This window comes from Callithrix jacchus, chromosome 13 (genome assembly GCF_049354715.1).
Source record: "Callithrix jacchus isolate 240 chromosome 13, calJac240_pri, whole genome shotgun sequence".
In the NCBI taxonomy this organism is placed as follows: Eukaryota; Metazoa; Chordata; class Mammalia; order Primates; family Cebidae; genus Callithrix; species Callithrix jacchus.
The window spans coordinates 113715466-113736524 of record NC_133514.1 but is presented as its reverse complement, the minus strand read 5'-3'; the positions used below and the strand labels follow the sequence as shown (position 1 = coordinate 113736524).

Sequence of the window (21059 nt, the reverse complement as noted above, 5' to 3'; positions counted from 1 at the left end):
AACATAACATGAGAATTATAATTAATGTTTCATAGGCTACTGTAACAGATTAATTAGAATTTATTTTTAAGTATATTACCTGTAATTGAAGAAAATCTACATTTGACATACTAACTATAGCTAGCTAGCAAGCTACAGAGTCTGCATAATTTATAAAGGCTATACATGTTCTGTAGAAATAATATATATTGCTGTACTTATGCATTTCAGGTAAAAACTAGGGAGCATTTTACCCAATGAGATTTAACAATTTGTATACAAGTGCTATGACTGTTTCACAGCAAATTAGGACATATGACTGAGAGGATGGTTTTGTTTACTTGCATTTTCAGTCAATTGATCTATTTCCAACTTTAATGATGAATTCAGCCATACGACAACTTTGCCTTGTAAATTCGGTGATGTCTTATAGTATGTAGTTAACCATAGCCAATTAAGCATGACCATGTGCCAGTCATTGCACTAAGTTCTGCATTTTCAAATTCTCACCACCTTCAGTATCTTGCAAGAAAAACATTTCTTTTTTTAGTATCCTTCAGCATCACTGCACTTCAACTCATCCAAGGTGGAAATAAACACAGAGGAAACAGAGAACCCTTTACGAAGCAGTCACCTGAGTCAGGGCATACTCCTTTCTTTCTAGAGTGCATTTTGTCATACCATGCCATTTGTAGCAGTCTTATTATTTTCTGAACCCATATTTTTTTTACCTCAACCTGAACTATTCTACTCAGCATTCATTCCTTATGCTATTGGATATTCCCCATTTATTATTATTTTCAATGGCTCAGAGATTGTGCTCATAATTTAAGTTTACAGTAGCTGAAAAAGCAGTAGGTTATAGTTTCTTCTCTGGTCTCTTGCTGTCTGAACAGGAGGACTACATGGAGTATTTGGGCATGATCTCCTTGTAACAAGATAGCACATGTTTGCATCAGAGGCATATCATTTGGGATAGCTCATTTCTGATCATACAGTCTATCTAAGTTGCTTCATTTTAGCAAGGCTATTTTATTTTGGGAACGTGAGAGTCAAGAATGCACCATTCTCAGTGTACACTTAAGTCCTCACTTAATGCCATGAATAGCTTGTTAAAAACTGCGACTCTTAGCAAAATGACATATAATCAAACCAATTTTCCCATGGGTTAATTAATATAAACAGAAGTTCCTATGGCATACTTTGCTACAAAATCATCACCAAACTTCTAAATAAAGGACAAAAACACTTCTAATATTAAACACTGAAATAAACATGCATGAGTAAGACGATTATTTACCCAATTATTTCAGTTCAGGGTATTGGGTGGCCAGGACACATAGAAACTTAACCTGGACAGGATGTCATCTCTTTGCAGGGCAACATACACACTCACACACACACATACTAAGACACACTCTCACACTCTCTCTCTCTCTCTCTCTCACTGGAACCATCCAGACAAACCTACAAACCTAATGTGCACATCTTTGGGATGTTGAAGGAAACTAGAAAAAACCCACACAGATAATGGTAACAAGGTGTAAACTCCACCCAGATCAGTGACCCACCAGTCCCCAAGGGGAATTAGTTTTATCATCAGACTTGTAACAAAAGGACTTCATTTGTACCCACTCTCCACCTGGACCCTGCCCACACCATCTATTCCAAAAGGGGCAATAGATGAAAACTAAAGCCACCTGAGCATTAACAGGTAATCAGCCTGAATAGTACTTCCAGTCATCCGTGGCTACAATTACATTATTAACCCTTTGATTATTCAACAGAATCCAAGCAAGCAAGGTTTTTAGAGCAGTGGTGATATTTCATCGTCAAAACAGCCCATGTCTTTAGTTGTATATTCCTGTTCCTATAGTCATGTGTCTCCTGCTCCCATTCAAATCCCTTCAGTAGTATCCTAAGTGCACAGTATGTTGTTGTATGTTATATAATCTATTTTAATTTGTTGAAAGCCAAATAGTCACTAGTGGCAAAAGATTATTGTTTGGTTGAATTCCTTCTCTTCAACCTTTAGAAGTAATTTTTAACATTCTACTTTAGGTGCATATCTGAAAGACAGCAAAGCTGGAATGTTCAGTGATTGCTCGACACAATTCTAATAGAAGCACATTGGCTAGAAAGGATACAGGACAAAACTTTTTCTTATCTGATGCAACTAACAAAATCAATTAGTATGTGAATATATTTTATTAACTATTAAAAGCTTTCACTACAGGTTACTTAAAATTCTTCAGGTTTTATGCTTTTAAAAATTGCTTAGGTGCAAGTTATTTTAATACATTTTATTTCAAACATCTCTAAAAATGGTTAAGATAGATTGATTATATTGACACAAATATCACAATATTTAGACTTTTCTAATTTTCTGAAAAGATCTTTCTCAAATGTCTTCCTAAAACTTAGAGTTCTGCAGATGATTTAGAACAAATGCATTTCATAATGACAGTGTGATAAGGTTGAATTATAGCTTTAGACAACTGCATTGCTGTGTACAATACAGGTTTGAGTGGTTTAGTAAGACTGAAATGCTCTGACTTTAAGACATGTATGTTGTATTAAAATGATAGAGCATATCAAGTTAGAAAGCAATAGACTGATTTTATGCTCTTCATACTAAAGGTATGAATGAATTTTATGAATGACGAAACTTATAATTGACATTTTATAAGTTTTATCATTCTAAAATCAAAATCTATTAACTATAAAGTATCCTGACATAATTCAAAGCAAAATGGTAAGATATAGTTTCAATTTTTGTATTGAGGCCCAACAAAGGGTTATACAGACATATTGGAGGAACAGCAGTAATACTAATAGATAAGCGGCTTAGAAAATATAAGAAAAATTAGCTTATTTTCCAGACTGATTCTCTATTCTAGGAATGAGATATGTGTGATACATAGAGAAATCAGAGAAGGGAAGGAGAGAAATACAAAGAAACAGAAAAAAAATAGATTTTTATTGAGAAAAACGTATGAGGCAAATGACATGCTGGATGCTTGTGTGTTAAATTAGGACATTTCCAGCTTCTGTCCTCTGGGAAAGCTGTTTACTGTGCCCAAGCTAGACTGTCACCACTACTTCTGTCTCCTCTTGGCCCCTTTCTTTTCGTCTTTGAAGACAATTCCTTTCTTTACTTACTCTTTAGCATTATCTAAGCACTCATTATCAAAGACTGAGTTACGCTCTCCCAAAAAAATATATGTTAGGGTCCCTCAATACCTCAGAATGTAGCCTTATTTGGTTTGAAATAGGCTGTTGGCCCAGGGCCTGTCAGGAGGTGGGGGCTAGGGAGGGATAGCAGGGGGTCAGGCACTAGAGGAGAGACAGCATTAGGAGAAAAGCCTAATGTAGATGACAGGGTGATGGATGCAGCAAACCACCATGGCACGTTTATACATATGTAACAAACCTGCACGCTCTGCACATGTACCCCAGAACTTAATATCTAATCATCATCATAATAAAAAGAAATAGGCTGTTGTCAGAAGTCCTAAAATTAAAATGAGATTATTAGGATGGGCCGTAACCCAATCTAACTGGCATTCTTATGAAAAGGACACAGAACACGCTGAGGGGGTCAGCAGCACATGAAGATAAAGGCAAAGATCAGAGTGATACTTCTACAAGCCAAGGAACACCAAAGATTGCTGAGGAAACCACCGGAAGTTGGGAGAGGCATGGAACACATTCCCCCACAGCACTCAGAGGGAGCCAACCCTGATGACCCCAGGAGAGCAGACCATCAGCCTCCAGAGCTAAGACAGTACATTTCAGGTGTCTAATCCCAGTTCATGGTACTTTGTCACAGCTGCCCTAGGAAATTAACAAACTCATTAAATATCTGTACAACATAATTGAGGAAAAATGGTCCTTACAACCACTCTGTTTAAAAAAATATAAAACATGATGTATCCATAGTTATTCACTGTTTCTAGAAATCATGTCATTATAGCATTAAGAATATGGGGAAATACTTATAATAATGGCATCCTATAATTAAATTGTAAAATTAAATGAGAAAAATAGAAATTATATGTTATGCAATTTTATTTTGAACCAAGCTATATTAACACTAAATTACAATGAGATATTAAAAGTGGTTATACCTAGTAGGTGAAAAATAGGCCATCTAAATTTTATTTATTTTAAAATTATTTGTCCATAAAATAAATTGTTTTCTTAATCTAGGAAAAAAATACAATTTAATGAAAATATATCCTCCTTTTAAACCAAGCAAAATCCTACTCTATGTACTGTTTTCCAAAGTGCTCTCTCCAAAAGTAATCATTTTTCCTCAAATTCTTTTTTTCAGTAAATATAGTTATAAATACAGATAGATAACCTTTAAACAATTAAAACATATTATATAGTTATATGTTTATATATATAATGTATAGCAGTATATTTCTAGAATATAATCTCTTGAAAGGAATGACTAATAGTTTTGAAACTGTCTATAAAATGTAACTTAGTGTTCTAGTTTTTGCTTAATATAGATAACTGTAGCATATTTTAGTTTACATTTTAAAATAAACATTCTAAAATTTTAAATGAAATTATTAACTGATTAATATAATGAAATCATGTTAGAACAATTTTAGAATTAACAATCAATGCTATCTTTGAAATGTAAATATTCATATAACACAATGCGTCCTGTTGTTCAGAACACTGGCTATGGTGGTTAATTTCATGTTTCAACTTGTCTGGGCTGAAGGATACCCACATAGTAGATCAAACACAATTTTGGGGTATGTCTGTGAGGCTGTGTTCAAGAGATTAGTATTGGCTCAGTAGACTGATTAAAGAGGAGTTCACCCTCGCCAATGTGGGCAGGCACCATCCAATCAATTGAGGGCCAAACAGAACCAAAAGAATTGCAAATTGTCTCTGTCTCTACTTGAGCTGGGTCATCCATCTCTGCTCTCAGAAATTAGCTCCACTTGTTCTCTGGCATTCAATCTTAGAGAATTACACCATCAGTTCTCCTGGTTCCTCTTCCATAATCACACAAGTCCATTTCCATAATAAATCTCCTTGTGCATATCTATACATACCCCATGGGTTCTGTTTATCCAGAGAACGCTGACTAATACATTGTCCTCACCGGGTTGTTCCACAACTCTATGAGAAAAGATTCTATGGTAAAACAAATGAGACAAATTAGAATGTTCTATCCTTCTCTTTAATATGTTTTTAAATTCAGAATTTCCTAAACTTCTTTGATTACAGAATCTCTTCTGTGAGCACTTCTGTTACCACTACTCTATCAATTTAGTTTTCCAAATAATGAAATTAGAAAAACGCTGATTAATCTGTTTTTTATCTGGACTAAAAGGAAAGAGTTAAATAGAAAATATATAATGGTAGATATTGATAATTACAATAATCTTATTTTATATAGATGTACATACTGTCTATCTAATATCAAAATAATCTATTATAAACTGTATATTAATAATCTATTAAACATAGTATTCTGTGTACTATGCATACAGAGGAACATTTTCAATAGATATTTACTGTTATAAATACCTGTTTTCATAGTTGCAAAACCATGAGTAGTACAAAAAGTCTTGTTTAGAAACACCAATTCGCAATTATGCATAATGTCTGAAAATCTATAGAAACATCTGTTTGCATCTATTGAAAACAAATATTCAAAGATACAGTACAGGGAATTCATATATAGAGATTTGACTCATAGTGTACCTTTATTTTAAATATTAGATCTCTTTCAGTACTGATCTGACCAAAAATTTCAGTTATACTCTGAAACTGAAATTATCTTTTAATAATCTTATACAGTGGGATATCTGGGTTTTGATCATCATGCCTTTGGATAGTTGGTTGTGGTACTGAAATTAAGGTATAAAAATAATTATACAATAATAATGTAGGCATGAAGAAATACACAAATTATTTGCTAATGTGTTACTTAATCATAATTATGGAGCTATGGGGTTGACCTAAAAAGGTAACATTTAGTTATAACATTTTTATCTATTTTGTGCTTTTAACATTTTGCATTCACTTTCTGTGCTTTGCCATGTTTAGAAATGGAGACAACATAAACAAAGAGATTATCTTTTGACCATCAGAAGAGAATGATTTGCTACACATCTTAGAAAATTGAAAAGTTCTGAAAATTATCTGTATTCTTGATTGCACATCTTAATAATCATTTCAATATTCATGGTGATTATCAGAACATGGACTATTAGATATTTATTTGACTTGTTCAGCTCTGAAAAATGCCATCTATTTCTAGCAAATTATACTGTAGAATATGGCAATTGACAGAATAGACAAGAACACCAAACTAGTAATTTCAGTTGCCTAATTTCCTGCAATGTAGTAGTTTAAAAAAGGAAATATACACATCTACATGTAATAGAAGTGTGTATAATGTTGTACATTAATACATATTGTGGAAGATAGAGTTGAACTTAGAGCCATGATTCATCGGAAAGTATGTTTCTAATAATAAAAAGGAGAAAATATATAGGAATAGGAACAAAACAAATGGCTTCAGTCCTTAAGTAATAACACGTACAATAATCTTAGAACAAACAATAAAATATATTTTGTATTTTATCAATAGAATACAGTGGACCATATGTATAAATGAAATATTGCAATATAAGATAATTTTAATAAACAGAAAAATATGTTGAATAAAGCAATAAGGATATATGTGGCACAGAGATCAAAGTATAAATAAAAGAAGAATTGAAAAAGATAATTATCAGATAATGTGAATCACAGCACCTACCATGGATGCTATTTCTAGAAAGTGAAACTAGATAGCTTGTTCAGACATGTTTGGTCCATGCATCCAGTTCCTGTTAACATTTTTGTCCCATAACAATAGGTGTGGGGCTCTGTGCTTCAACCTCAATGCTCAGCCTTATTCAACACTTCACGGAGAGCTACAGGAAAGAACTGGCTGGGGTAGTACAGCATACTGAATTGCTTCCTGCACCTTGGCTCTATCTCAGTGGATGATGGTTTAAAATGGGGCAGATCATTATCATATCAGGTAGAGAATACAAAATAGGAAGAATTTGGAAAAAGTCTGAGGCTTCATGTTTTTCATTTCTTGAGATTCTTTCTTAACATTGTCTTCTCTTTTGTTTTGCACTTCCTTTTAATTACTAAATTTAGCTTCAATGTGGGACAGAGAATTTAGTTCTTGTGATTTCACAAGATGCATCATAATCTGAATGTGAAGGCTCATGAATTGCTGGTCATAGGGAGATGCATCCTCTTCTAAGAAAATTGTGTGCTGTGCACTTAGCTATCTTAAAGAGTCAAGCTTAAATGGAAGCTGTTTTGCTTCCTTGCAGTGTAGGGAATGACTCAGGATTTAGTTAACATACCAGAACACCTTGCTATTTTTCTACGTCTGTAGCTAAAGCTCTATCCTCCAGTCCACTCACAATCTGAGTTCTAAAATACAGTAGGGAATGGCTTAATTCACTCCTTTAGTGCTCATAGCAAGGATTGAGAGCATCTTGCTAGGAACAAAGTAGCTTTACTTTACCTCAGGGATGTCAATATTTTTCTGCTTATTACTTGCTATATACTATATCCTGGTACCAACTTCTGTATCAGTCTTTCAAGTAATAGACATCTAATTCAAATAAACATAAGCAAAAAGTTTAAATTTACTGGCGTACACATCTGGGAAGTCCAGAGAAACTTGCCTCTCCAGCAATTACTCAAATAATATAATGAGTTTACAAATCCTAACTTAGCTCTTTACAAATCTGTGTAGGGTAGAGGGATAGGGTATAATGACCACATCTCTCTGACATTTCCACAGCTAAAAATCAAGCTAGATTCTTATTCTCAGTGTCCTCATATTAGTTCCAATGGAGAGTTCTGATTGACTCTGAGAAATACACCTTAGCAAAAGGAATGAATTACTATGTTCAAGTAAAACCAGATCACATGTACAGCTTTGTGATAGCAGAGAAAAGTGGATGATGGGCATTACGATTGCTAGACCTTAAGAAGTATGTTTGTACTAGAGTTAGGGGATAGTCTATATTTTAAAAAATACTGAGCAGAACAAAAGAAACTATTTCCTCTGTAATATCCCCAAAACACATACAAATAACAGAACATACATTAAGTTAAAACTCAAGTTTATCTTTTAAACAAATGGCATGTAAAGTAGTAAAAAATGTAATTAAAAGAAACCTCATTAGAAATATGAGAAAAACACAATGGATTCAAAGGAGAGAGAAATAATACATATTTTCATGAGTGAAATATTGCAGCTGAATCTTGAAGAATAGGCAGAATTTCAGTAAGCAGATATGAAAAAGAAAATTTATTCCAGGTATGAGTCATGACATGAAGAAAGGAATGAGGATAATATCATATGCCACACTCAGGAAAATATTTAATGAAAATAGGTTGTATTCATGAGAAAAATGTATTAATTGATGGTTAAATAAACATATATATTTCTAAGGATACATATATTTACACACAGATACACATATATATATATATACTTAAAATGTTGTAAAACTTTTATTTTTTAAGTGTATTTAGACACACAAAGAGATATACACATATAGACATATGCATGAGTGAGTTCATGTATATGAAACGTACATATATTTCCTAGCTCTGTCTGCTGAGCGAACCAGAAGCAGTAACACTCTACTAACACCTAACACCCAGATCTCGGTTTCTAAACCCTATTCACAATAATAAGAACCAGGGCTTCTTGCAAAGGGGGTTAATTTCCAGACTATGGCAGGCAGAACTCAAGATAATCCTGGAGCATCATATGGTGGTACAAGAAAATAAGGTAGCTCAAAAACTTAAAAGGAAAGAAGGCTTGTTAAAAGAACATGGAAATCAACCTGAAGGAGTTCCTAATGGCCTAAGATAGAAAACTTTGAGAAACACACAAATACTACACAATTAGATTTTAACTTCAAAAATGAGAAATATTACTGACTTCATACTAATAGAAACAAATCTTCGAGTAAATGAATAAAAAATATAAATAAGTAAATGAACAAGAGAGAAGAGACAGCTCTTTGTCACTGTAGAATTCCAATTAATAGAAAGTAAGATATAAAGAACAAACACCATGGAAATAAACGTTCCAATGAGGTACATCAGTGGAGACTAAAATTAGTGAGTGAAAACTTACAAAGAAACAGGGCCTTCATAGTCTCAAAGTATCTCCCCAAGATCCTTTACAACTACTAAGGAACAGATAATAACTTTATGATAGGGAAACCTAGTAGACACACATTTAGCTAACTCACCAATAATAAGACATATACACATCATTGATTCCTTAATATGATACTCTGAGGAAACAACACAATCTCTTTGGTATTGTCAAAATTCCATAACCTATTCTTATCACCAGAAGGTATCAGGCAAACCCAAACTGAGAATGGCTACGAAATGACTAATCTTCAAGACTGTTAAGGTCTTGAAGTGTCCTCGTTTGTCCTTTCATAGAAGGACAATGTAAAAATGTGAAAAAGTTGATTTTTACAGTAGTAGAGAGTAGAATAGTTGTTACCAGAGGCTGGGGAACGTAGAAGGAGGGAAAATAGGTAGAGAATGGCCAATAGGTACAGAATTAAAGTTAGACAGCATTACCAAAATGCCACAGTTTTGGCCTAAGTCATGCTGCTCACCATATAGAAAGCCAATCACTGGGACAATGAGTATTAACAGGAAGTGTTTAATTGGGTTCTGCAACCAAGGAGAATGGGAGGTCACTGTCAAATCTGTCTCCCTGAACAACTAAAATCTGGGGTTCATACAGCAGGAAATAAATGTAACTATGTATGAAAAGAACGGAATTAGGTATGATAAGGAAGAGGAATTGGTCAACAGGAAGCTGATGGTCACTTAGGCCATCATGATGGTGATGAGTCTGATATTCCATTGTCCAGGCATAGTGACTTGGTGAGTTTAAATCCCTCGATACTATCCAAGAGTCCCAACAGTTGGTTTCCTGAGAAAGGAACTCAGATAACACAAATGTAATGCTGTTGAGTTTCAAGACTGGGAGGGTCAATTTCTATGTTTATTCAAAAGAAACCATAAATATCAACTTTCAGTTATTTTATGGGACAATTGAGCCAACAGGAGAAATAAGTTCTGGTGGTCTATTGCAAGTAGGGTGACTATAATTGGCAATCATGTATATTTCAAAATAGGTAGATGCAAAATATTTTCAATATTCTTACAACAGAGAAATGTTAAATTGTAGAGGTTAAATGAATATGCTAATTACCCTGATTTAATCATTATACAATGTATACATGTGTCAAAACATCACATTGTACCCCATAAAAATAAATAATTGTTATTTATCAATTAAAATTGCTACAGTTTTAGTTTGTCTCCATTAAAACTCCTGTTGAAATTTGATTCCTAATGTGGTAGTGTTGGGAGGTACAGCCTAGTGGAAGGTATTAGGGGCATGGAGGTGAATCCCTAATGAATGGCTTGTTGCTATTCTCATAGTAGTGAGTAAGTTCTCCTTCTGGGGTCACTGGATTAGTTCTCACAGGAATAGATTCATTCCCACAAGAGTAGATTGTTATACAGCCTGGTCATCCTTCCCCTCAGGTTTTCTCTCTTTGCACATATCAGCTTCCCCTTTGACTTTTGCCATGTTATAGTGCAGTAGGAAAGCCTTCACCAGAAACCAGGAACATGCCCTTGAACTGCCTAGCCTATGGACCTGTGATCTAAATAAACCTCTTTTCTTTATAAATTACTCAGACTGAGGTTTTCTGCAACAATAACACAAAACAGACTAAACAAAAATAAAATAGTACTTTTTAAAAAGTTTCAATATCATGAAAGACAAAGAAAAATTGTGGAATGGTTATAGACAGGAGAAATGTAAGGGAAAAATAACAATTTTATGCAATTTGATACCTTGACTAGAATCCTTGGACATAGAATGAGCATTAGTAGAAAGTATTGGTGAAATTAGGATGAGGTCTATACTTTAGTTAATGAAAATGTACCAGTGTTAAAGCCCTTTTCTTAATTAGACTATAACTACCTAAAATAGTAATATTAGGAGCAATGAGATTCGAGATGTAAGGAAACTTTCCACATAGGTTTTGTAACTTTTCTGTAAGTTTAAAATTATTTCAAAGTAAAACTTTTTTTAAAACTGTATGTGTACACACACATGTGTGTGTGCATAGGTAAAACCTTTGTCTTTTATGGTCCTAATGCCTCTTGACCCGGTTTAAAAGTTCCTACAGGAAAAAAGACCTTCGGGCTTCTATTAGCCAAATTGGAACTACTACCCCTAGCAATCTCATATTATGCTTAATTACATAAAATTACAGAATCATTTCAGCAGTCTAATAATTAAAATTCCATATCACCTATTACAGTGAGACAAAGATCTCACAGCCATAAATAGTGAAATAGCTTTTCCATTTTATTCATAACCACAGTAAGTAATAAAGTCATGCTAAAGGAAGCCTTCTCATATGCATATTTTAGTCATTGTCATTGCCACATTTCTAAAATAATTTAAATTATCTAAATGTGTGGAGTTTTTATCTAGAATAGCTTAACAGGAAGGGCATATATTGGCTACAAATGGTATTTTAAAATTAACTCCTGTTGTGTTTTGTGACTCAAAATATATCCACACCAGCCTACATGAATAGGTGCAGGCTAAGAGACTACATAGCAACAAAAGTAAGAGCTGGGAAAGAGATGCCTTTTTTTGGTTTATTTGTTGAAAACTTTGGACACTGCTATTCAGAAAACTGCCCCCACACACATAAACATAGAATTTGGGGGAGTTGAAGTGATTACTTTTAGAGTAAGTGATATAATTTTAGTGTTTAAAACAGCAGCACTCCTATACAGAGGACAGTGGGATAATATGAAATTTTATGATTGAAATTAGGCGTATAGGAGCATTTTATGTGACCATTTTTATTAAACTATAAATCAATCAAGATAAATGGAATCAGGAGTCAAATCCTATATTTAATTAAACTAACCATTCATTTGACTGTATTAAAAGCTGTTCAAGTCAAATAAATTATGTAAAAATGTACTTTTTATAAAACACATTTTAAGATTTTTCAAGTATAAGTAAACCTTGCCACAATTGCATTCATAGTTTTGAAATTTCCATTTCTATCAATGTTACTGGACATCTTCATGATTTTGATGATTCAAACCATAACCTAGCATTAGGGTGAACCTAGCATTAAAAGTGAAATGACACAATATTTAATATATTAGATAGATAGCAGATAGATGGATGGATAGCAGATAGATTGATGATGGATAAATTAGATAAATGATAGGATAGATAGATAAATGACAGGATAGATGATAGATAGTTAAATGATAGAAGAGGTGATAGATACATACATAGATATATAGATATAGACGGACGGATGATAGATAACTAGATTAAGATAGATACATAGATACATGATAGATGGATGATAAATAATAGTTTAGATAGATGATAGATAGATGGATGGATTAGATAGATACATAGATACATAGATAGATAAGGATAGATTAGATTGATAGATTGCTCCTAGTTTTTATGGCTGATTGTGGGGTGGTAGATAGACTCTAAGATCAAGAGTCAGGGTATGTGCCACTCATTTGCACTGTCTTTTATGAGTTTTGCAAGTGCTCTTATGTCTCTCATATGGGTAGGCAGGTATTATTTCTGTTTTACAAAGATCATCTGAGAGATTGAAGGTCTCCTGGACTTTGCAGTTGACACCAGGACCATTTGCACTGTCTTTTATGAGTTTTGCAAGTGCTCCATTTTACATTCTTTCTCCCACCCCAAGAATCAGCCATGGAAACCAGGGGTAGGGCCTCTGCTTTAGTTCCCTTCTTTGTGAAATGAGGACAGTAATAGTACCTGTTTTGTAGGGTTGCTATGACATTTAAATGAGCTGTTATACACCTAGTATAGTGCCTGGCACACAAACGTGTGAGCTCTCAGAAGGGGTAGTGATATCCCCTAACTACTAACCCTGTTACATGAGGGACAGACAAATCACCTGGTTTAGGTGCCCCATCCTGTCATGCAGATAAATCCCACACTCTGATGTCTACAAGATGAAAAACTATGAAAGCTGGTGGTGTCATACAGTCTGAACCTGAAGGTCAGAGAAACCGGGGAGCTGCTGTCATAATTCCTAGCATCCAAACACCCAAGAACCTGGAGCTCTGATTTCTATGGGCAGAGGAAGATGGATGTCCCAGCTCAAGAGAAAGTGAATCCACCCTTGCTATGCACTTTCATTCTATCCAGGCCCCCAACAGATGGGTTGACACCCACCTACATTGGTGAGGGCAGTGTTCTTGGTCCAGTCATTTAAATGCCAATCTCTTTCAAAAACGCTCTCAGGCTTACCTAGAAATAATGCTTTACCAGCTATGTGGACATCCCTCAACCCAGCCAAGTTCATATATAAAAGTAGCTATCACAGATGCCCTAAAAATAAGTAACTTTTATGCTCCTTTGCATATTCTGCTCACTCTGAGCTCTTCTCTGGTTAGCTGCCTTTAGACCTTTAGACTCAGCTTAGTCACCAGCTTCTATCTCCATGGCAAAGCCTTCCCATAAGGCTCGCCACTTTGTATGCAATTACCCATCAGAATGGGAGCTTCTTGAGGGTAGGGGTAATGCCGGTCTCTGTGTTAGCTTTCACGAGGAATGCAAACTCTCTCTGGCATTTGTTCTTGGGCTTATCTGTTGCAGGCTGAGCAGCTCTGCCCCAGGCATCCCAACCTATGAGCTAGCAAGACGATGGCAGCCTTGAGGACAAGCCTCTCATGGCAAAGGTTAGAAGCTTCATAAAGCATAAGTAGAAACGCGTATACATGGCACATGCTGCTAAATCTTGGAAGTGACACAATGTCATCGGTGCCTACATTTTATTGAACAAATAAAGTCACGTGGTCAAGCCAAACATATCCATGGAGAAGACAAACATGTCCCTCCCGTAGAAGTGGAGAGGTAAAAGTATGAATGAATATTTGCTGACAACTAATCATTTATCATGATCTAAATATCACCAATGTCTAGGATGGAGTCTCTGGCACATAGTAGGTGCTTAATCTGTTTTAGTAGGCTGCACTTCTCTTAACAAAAGATTTAAATGTTTTACAATTCCTTAAACTTTGAAAGGTAAGGAGGCTAAAAGCAGGGTCAAATATAGCTCAGTCAGTAATTCAGAATCTAATCACATTTCCTACAAGTTCTTTGCTTGCTTATCCTTCTTGGCTCCACCATGATCTCCATGATGTCTCATCTCATTAGTATCCTCACCCATGGATAGTTGTCTTGACATCTGGGAAGTGAGCACTAAAGGCTCCTTGCATAAAGAATAAAAAAAATCAGTTAGAAGGAAAAAGAAGACCAAAATAAGTCAAAGCAAAGCTAAGACAACTAAGCAAGCGGCATATGTGCCAAGAGGAACTCTTCCCCTGTGGAGCTCATCCCTGGACTTCTGCATTTTCTAGAATATTTGTTCTTTCCTTTGAAATGATAGTCAAAAACATGTTGCTTAGCCATTTGTTATAATTTATCATAAGGTAAGCCTCCAAACCTGCTTTTGCTTGCTAAGTCATTAGTCCTACAGGGTAAATGATGAAAATGCAAACTGAGCAAGATTGAGATTTGAAGTCCCTAGAACCACAGAAAAGGGAATCAGAATATTTATAGCTCAATGAGCTTTTACAGTTAATCTAACCTTGCTAGCTGAAATAGAATAGAAAAAGAGCAAATCGAAAATAATGATAAATGGTACTCAATAATACAACTATCCATAATTATGTACCTATGAAGGTACAGAGTCTAAAAGTAACCTAAGAGTCTTGTTTGGATTTCAGTATTCTTTGCACTTCCCTTTGCCTCCTTGATATTTGCAATTAATTCTGCTATGAAAATACTATTAGTATTAACATACTCATATAAAATATTAATCTTTTCTATGCATTTCACAATTATAGCTTTATACTTATAATGAGATTTATGCAAAATCCATGGATAAAATTCATAAACTTAATATTGAGCAAAAGAAAAGCAGCAAGAAAATTCAATGTATTATTACATTTATGTAAAATTCAAAATCAGGCAAAATACTGGATGAGGTTAGAAGTTGGGGAGTGGTTACTTTTTTTTTTTCTTTTGAGATGGAGTTTCACTCTGTCACCAGGCTGGAGTAAAGTGGCGTGATCTGGGCTCACTACAACCTCCGCCTCCCAAGTTCAAGTGATTCTCCTGCCTCACCTTCCATAGTAGCTGGGATTTCAGGTGTCCAGCACAAAGCCCAGCTAATTTTTTGTATCCTTAGTAGAGATAGGATTCACCATGTCGGCCAGGCTGGTCTCGAACTCCTGACCTCTTGATTTACCTGCCTCAGCATCCCAAAGTGCTGGGATTACAGGTGTGAGCCACTGTGCCCGGCCAAGGAGCGGTTACTTTTACTGAAGGGGGAGTATTGGGAGGGACAGAGGTAAAGATTGGTTTGGGAAGGCTTGGAAGATGCTGTTCATGTACTGTTTCTTCCTCTAGATGATATTCACATGGAAATGTCCACTGTAAGGAAGCTTTAAAAATCCCTGCCACAACTCTTTCTCATTAAACAAGTGTTAGTGTACTTCAGATATTCTTGTATTGTGATTCTCTAAATAGTTTGGCACTGCTTCTTAGTTTGTTTTTCCTGAAAGTCCTAGTTCCCCAGTTCTCCAGGCAATGTGTGTCCAGGGTCCCTTCTTATGACACCTACACCTCTGTTGCAGGTTTCCTTGGAGACACCTCTACTCTGCCACCCTTTAGAAAGATGACGCTGCTGACTGGGCGTGGTGGCTCAGCCTGTAATCCCAGCACTTTGGGAGGCCGAGGCAGGTGGCTCATGTCAGGAGTTCAAGACCAGCCTGACCAACATGGTGAAACCCAGTCTCTACTAAAAATATAAGAAATTAGCCAGGCATGGTGGCGATGCCTGTAATCCCGGCTGCTCAGGAGGCTGAGGCAGAAGAATCACTTGAACCTGGGAGGCGAAGGTTACGGTGAGCCAAGATTGCACCATTGCACTCCAGCCTGGGCGATAAGAATGAAACAACGTCTCAAAAAAAAAAAAAAAAAAAGGAAGGAAGGGATGGAGGGATGGAGAGAGGGAGGAAGGAAGGGAGGGAGGGAAGGAAGGGAAAATAAAAGAAATATGATGCTTCTGAGAACACCATGCTGTGTTCCCTTCTGCAGTTTCAGCCCCTCGCTGGACAATTACGTGGTGTCCCAATCTCCAGTGACAGACAACTTACCATTATGCACGTTTTTGTACTACAAAGATAATAAAAGGCATTATAGAAAATCATATCATTCTATTTTAAAAAAGTATCCCTGCCTTCCCTTCTCCTTCTATACTTAAACATACTTGGACATGCACAGAGTCCAAAGAAAGAAAGAAAAGGAAGACACTCAAAAGAAGAAATGAGACCAACGGACACTTTCACCTCCAGACACACACGAAAATAAGACAGTTTTTTGGGTTATCTTTATTATAAAATTGGAATATCAAATGTATAATTTATGAAACTTGTTTTCACCTTACACATAAATAGGAATTGTATATGGATATGGTTTGTGCCCCATGCTTCTGGAGATAAAAATAATGACATATGTATTCTACTCTTGGATATTTTTATTTTTAGTTGCAATTATGTTAGATAAATGTTCTTTGTTGTGGAAAGGTAAATCCAGAAAAGTAAAATTACTAAAGTGAAGAGGATGGACATTAACAAATGGCTCTCCTGAAATGCAACAATTTCCCGCCCAGAATAGATGCATAAAAGTGCTCTGGTGCCCATTTACCTGATGAGACACAGCAATGGATATCTTCCGTACATAAAAATTGAGCTTTATGCTTTTGCTTTCGTTTGGCTTTTATAAATACATGAAAAAAATATTTTCTTATCACCAAATATTTTATTTGCTTGATTGGTAATTAAGGCGAAAATAATTTAAAAGGCATCTCTAGCTTTTTCATTGCCAGAAAGCATATTGTGTTAGTTTCTTAGTGTTGCTACAACAAATTGCCACAGATGTAATGGCTTAAATAGCACAACCTTATTATTTTACCATCCTGGAAATCAGAAGTCCAAAATAAATCTCACTGGGCTAAAATCAAAATGTCCGTGAGGGCTGCATTCCTGCTGGTAACTATAGGGAAACATCATTTCCTTCTACTTTCCAGTTTCTCAATGCTTCCACGTTCTCCGCTGTCTTCGAAGCCATCAGCATAAGCACCTTCAAATTTTGCTCTAACGCAAACCTCCTTTGCCTCCTCCTTTAAGGAATCCTTGTGATTAGATTGGGCAAAGAAAAGCCAGAATAATCTCTTTATTTTAAGGTCAGCTGATTAGCAATCATACCTCTCTATACAACCTTAATTCTCCCTTGTCATGTAACTTAGCATATTCACAAGCTCAAGGATTAAAACCTGAACAACTTTGGGAGCCATTATTCAGCCTACCACCCATTTTATTATCTACCTCTTAGCTATTTATACAGAAGAGAGAAGAAAGATAAGAGAGAGAGAGACAGAGCGGGGGGAGGGAGAGAGAGAGAGAGAGAAATAGGCACATACACACATATGTAGAGATAGGGAGACTTGACTTTCCCAGAACGTGCGCAACCCTCTACAAAGTTTCTTGTCCTGCTGCCAAAAAAAACGCCCTCAAGATTTGGTTTGTTTTCAAGACCTGAACTCCAGAGGAAAGTTTTCTCATATTATCTTTTGTTGGTGCCTGCAGGATTTCTATCTCCCATGATAATGTAGAATTCAGAAGAGGAAAGAGCTGCACTTTTCTTTTATAAAGCGGGATAAATCCAGTAAATTAAGAAAGGGGGCAAAAGGAAGACTTGGGGGACCTCAGGCAGATTCTTGAATGATAGCCTTTAGGGAACAGAACATATGGAAGTCAAGGATATGGAAATTAATTTCCTTAAAGACTTCTTGTGTTTCCAGTTTGAAGACTGTTGCTCTAGGAGATTGTGTGGTTCCTACAAATGCTTCAGTCTAAGATTAGAATTTAAAAGAAAAACAAATTAGATTGACTTTAATTTTAAAAAATGAATTAGAGCTTTTCTTGCCTCTAATTAGCAGAATAGAGTTTGAGAGAACAACAATGTCAGCAAAAAGGAATTTACTGCCATGAGAAAATCTTTTTGTTTTGTTTGTAGCAACCTAATGTCAGATGGGTAGTGTTCCCTCTTTACTTGAAATTGGCTGTGCCCACAGTAACTGTTCACATTTGCATAGTGCTTCTTCTGTATTGGGAATCACTGTAAACAGTTTTCATATACTAATTCATTTGATCTTCCCCAGAAATGAGATATAAACTATTAAATCGTCACTTATAAAAGTAAAAAAAAAAAAAAAAAAGTAGAGGCACATCATAGTTAATAGTCATATAGCTAGCAAGTTGTGGAGCTGCCTTTGAACTTGAGCATCTAGCACAAAGTACGGCTTTCCAGACGATGCTATATCTCATTCCTGATCTGACAGTAGGTTGGCCCATTTTTCCATCTGGCTTGTTTCACTATACCTTGAAGATATTATTGCCTTCCGAGTTTCTGCCACATATTATGTATGGTGCTGAGTTCTAAGAATTCAAAAATGAATAAGCAACAGTTCATATGTAATTTTCACTATTCATTTTAACAAAAATAGTGTTTCTATTGGTTATAAAATTGTGATAAATTAAAAACTAAACTATTATCTAAAATTTTAAGAACATTAAAAGCACATAACCATACATACTTTACAATGCTATACATCTTAACTTGCTTTCCAAAATATACCTAGAAGAAATCATGTGCAAAAAAACTGTTAATACCAGACCCTCAGGTGAAGTTCAGAGATCATTGAGACCTTTTCAATCAAACCAGAGATCCTCTAAGATGCTCAAGGACATTGTTCCTCAGCAATCGTAGTGGGAGCCAGAAATCTCACCTCAAAGAGATTTCTAAGTGTAGCTTATGTATAATGGAGAGAAATCCACACAGTTATTGAGAAAATAGTTGTGGCAAAGGCTTGGCCATCGTGAACTGGAAGGGAAAGAGACAGTACAAAGTAAAGGAGGTGTTGGAACCCTGAGGCTCTATGCGCAGTAAGCAGGCTCATAAACTGCTCAACTATATGCAAACATGCACTGCCTCTCAAAAAGAGAAGGATGACTCAGAGGGTGAAACCAAGAAACCAGTGGGTAGAGCCAAAATCATGGAAGATTATTTCCAGGCATTGAAAGCTATGCAAGAAAAACCCATCATTTGTCCTGTTGGATTTACAAATTGTTGTGGACCAGTGACTCTTTACCTTCCATTCTCCCTCACACAGATCTTCATAACTATGACCTTATGCCAATCTCATTACTGTATCTGGGAAGTATTGGGGGCAGAAAATTTGCCGAATGATAGTTTAGTCTACCAAATGGAGAAATTTGAATCGGAATATTTTCAGTTATCTCCACAGGCTAGAATTTTTACACACATACCGGGCAAGGAGTGACCACCCCGCCATGACTCTCAAAAACAACAACAAAAACTCCTATGAACAATATGTATTTGGCCAAAAGATTGAGAGAGAGTCATCACCTCTCTATCTCCAAACTTAGATATTTACAAAACATGCAGATTAGGGAGCTGAGGCATAGCCCTGAGGAGTAGCCATTAAAAATTAAGACAATGAAATGTAGGGTGCCCATTACAGCTTGATTTTACTTAAGAAAGAGGACAAATACGCAATCATCCACAAAGTAAGTGTGGATGATTGGCAAGTATACATCAACCTATCAATATATGTATCTATAGGTCAATGTATACTTGCCAATATCTAATAGGCATAAATATTCTATATGCATATGTACTTATATGATTACTTTTGCAAATAGAGAAAAAAACAGTCTCTATAATAAATGCATTTCTTGGGTATACTTTTGGGAAAACTTATTTATGTATGTTTGTAAAAATGCAATTAGTAAAATAGGAAATGGAGAATAGGTAGCTTGGATGAAATATTCTTAATAGCTGAACTTGCCTGTAACTGTGACAATATGACTTAGCATTTAGATACTTTTGGTAAGAATGAATGAAAAACTTTCTTTTGCTGAAAATATGAAGAGAACTTCTAATAAGATGCTTTCACTGCAAGGTAGCTTCTATTTGCATGAAGTGAATATTGTTTCCTATGATTCTTTGATGAAACTATTACGAATGTTTTCAAACTGCTAACATTTTCCTGTAGAGCATGTTTTACATTCAGAAAATGCTTAATTAATTCACTTATTAATTTTTTTAAATGCTGTTGCTATTTGACAGCTGTTTTGACAAAACTGTCTTCGTCATTGTAGAAATTCTACTTGTGAAAGGAAGTCAACCATGGCAAATGGACTCATTGAATTATCCAGCTCACCAATTATGTAGTATAAAATTATTCATCCTCATATAATTTGATCAGGAAAAATCATTTATCTTTAGCAACTGTATAAAATTTGATATTATGCTGCAAGATAGCTGTAATTTTAAAAGTGACTGCAGTTAAAAAACTTTTAAAATGTATATGAACACTGAATTACTGCCTATTTTCTCATACCACTTTGCTATAAAAAAGGTTAGTATCTAAAGAATTGCTCCACTGAGTCCACTTCTCTCCCTATTTAAAAAGCATCATTTAGATTGTTTAAATGCAAAGTGTCTATCAGTTATTATTATTGGCCGTGCAATTAAGTAGATACCTCATTCTTATTATATTTCAATGTTTATAAATTAATGAATTCAGAATCAATTCATTTCCTAATAAAACCAACATAATTAAATTGGAAACTCTGCTGTATGATCATTATTATAGGTATATATCAGAGGCACTGTAGCAAAGCCTTTGTAAAGGTTGAACTGACACTTAACATTCTTTACCCATGGTGCTATACTCAGCATTAATATTGCTTTGCAATCTCTTTATAGCTCTTTGTATCTT

At 35.3% G+C, this 21059-nt stretch overlaps 1 long non-coding RNA gene across 13 annotated transcripts in view; it reads right to left on the bottom strand.

The window, feature by feature from the left end:
* LOC108587907 (uncharacterized) overlaps positions 1–21059 on the bottom strand; it is a 651298-nt gene that overhangs the window by 20764 nt on the left and 609475 nt on the right. For 12 of the 13 annotated variants that reach the window (XR_013525356.1, XR_013525361.1, XR_013525359.1 and 9 more), the window contains one exon: positions 5061–5142. The exons of the other annotated variant lie outside the window; for it this stretch is intronic. This is a non-coding gene — a long non-coding RNA (uncharacterized LOC108587907). The remainder of the gene's footprint in view (positions 1–5060; positions 5143–21059) is intronic. 13 annotated transcript variants of the gene reach the window in all.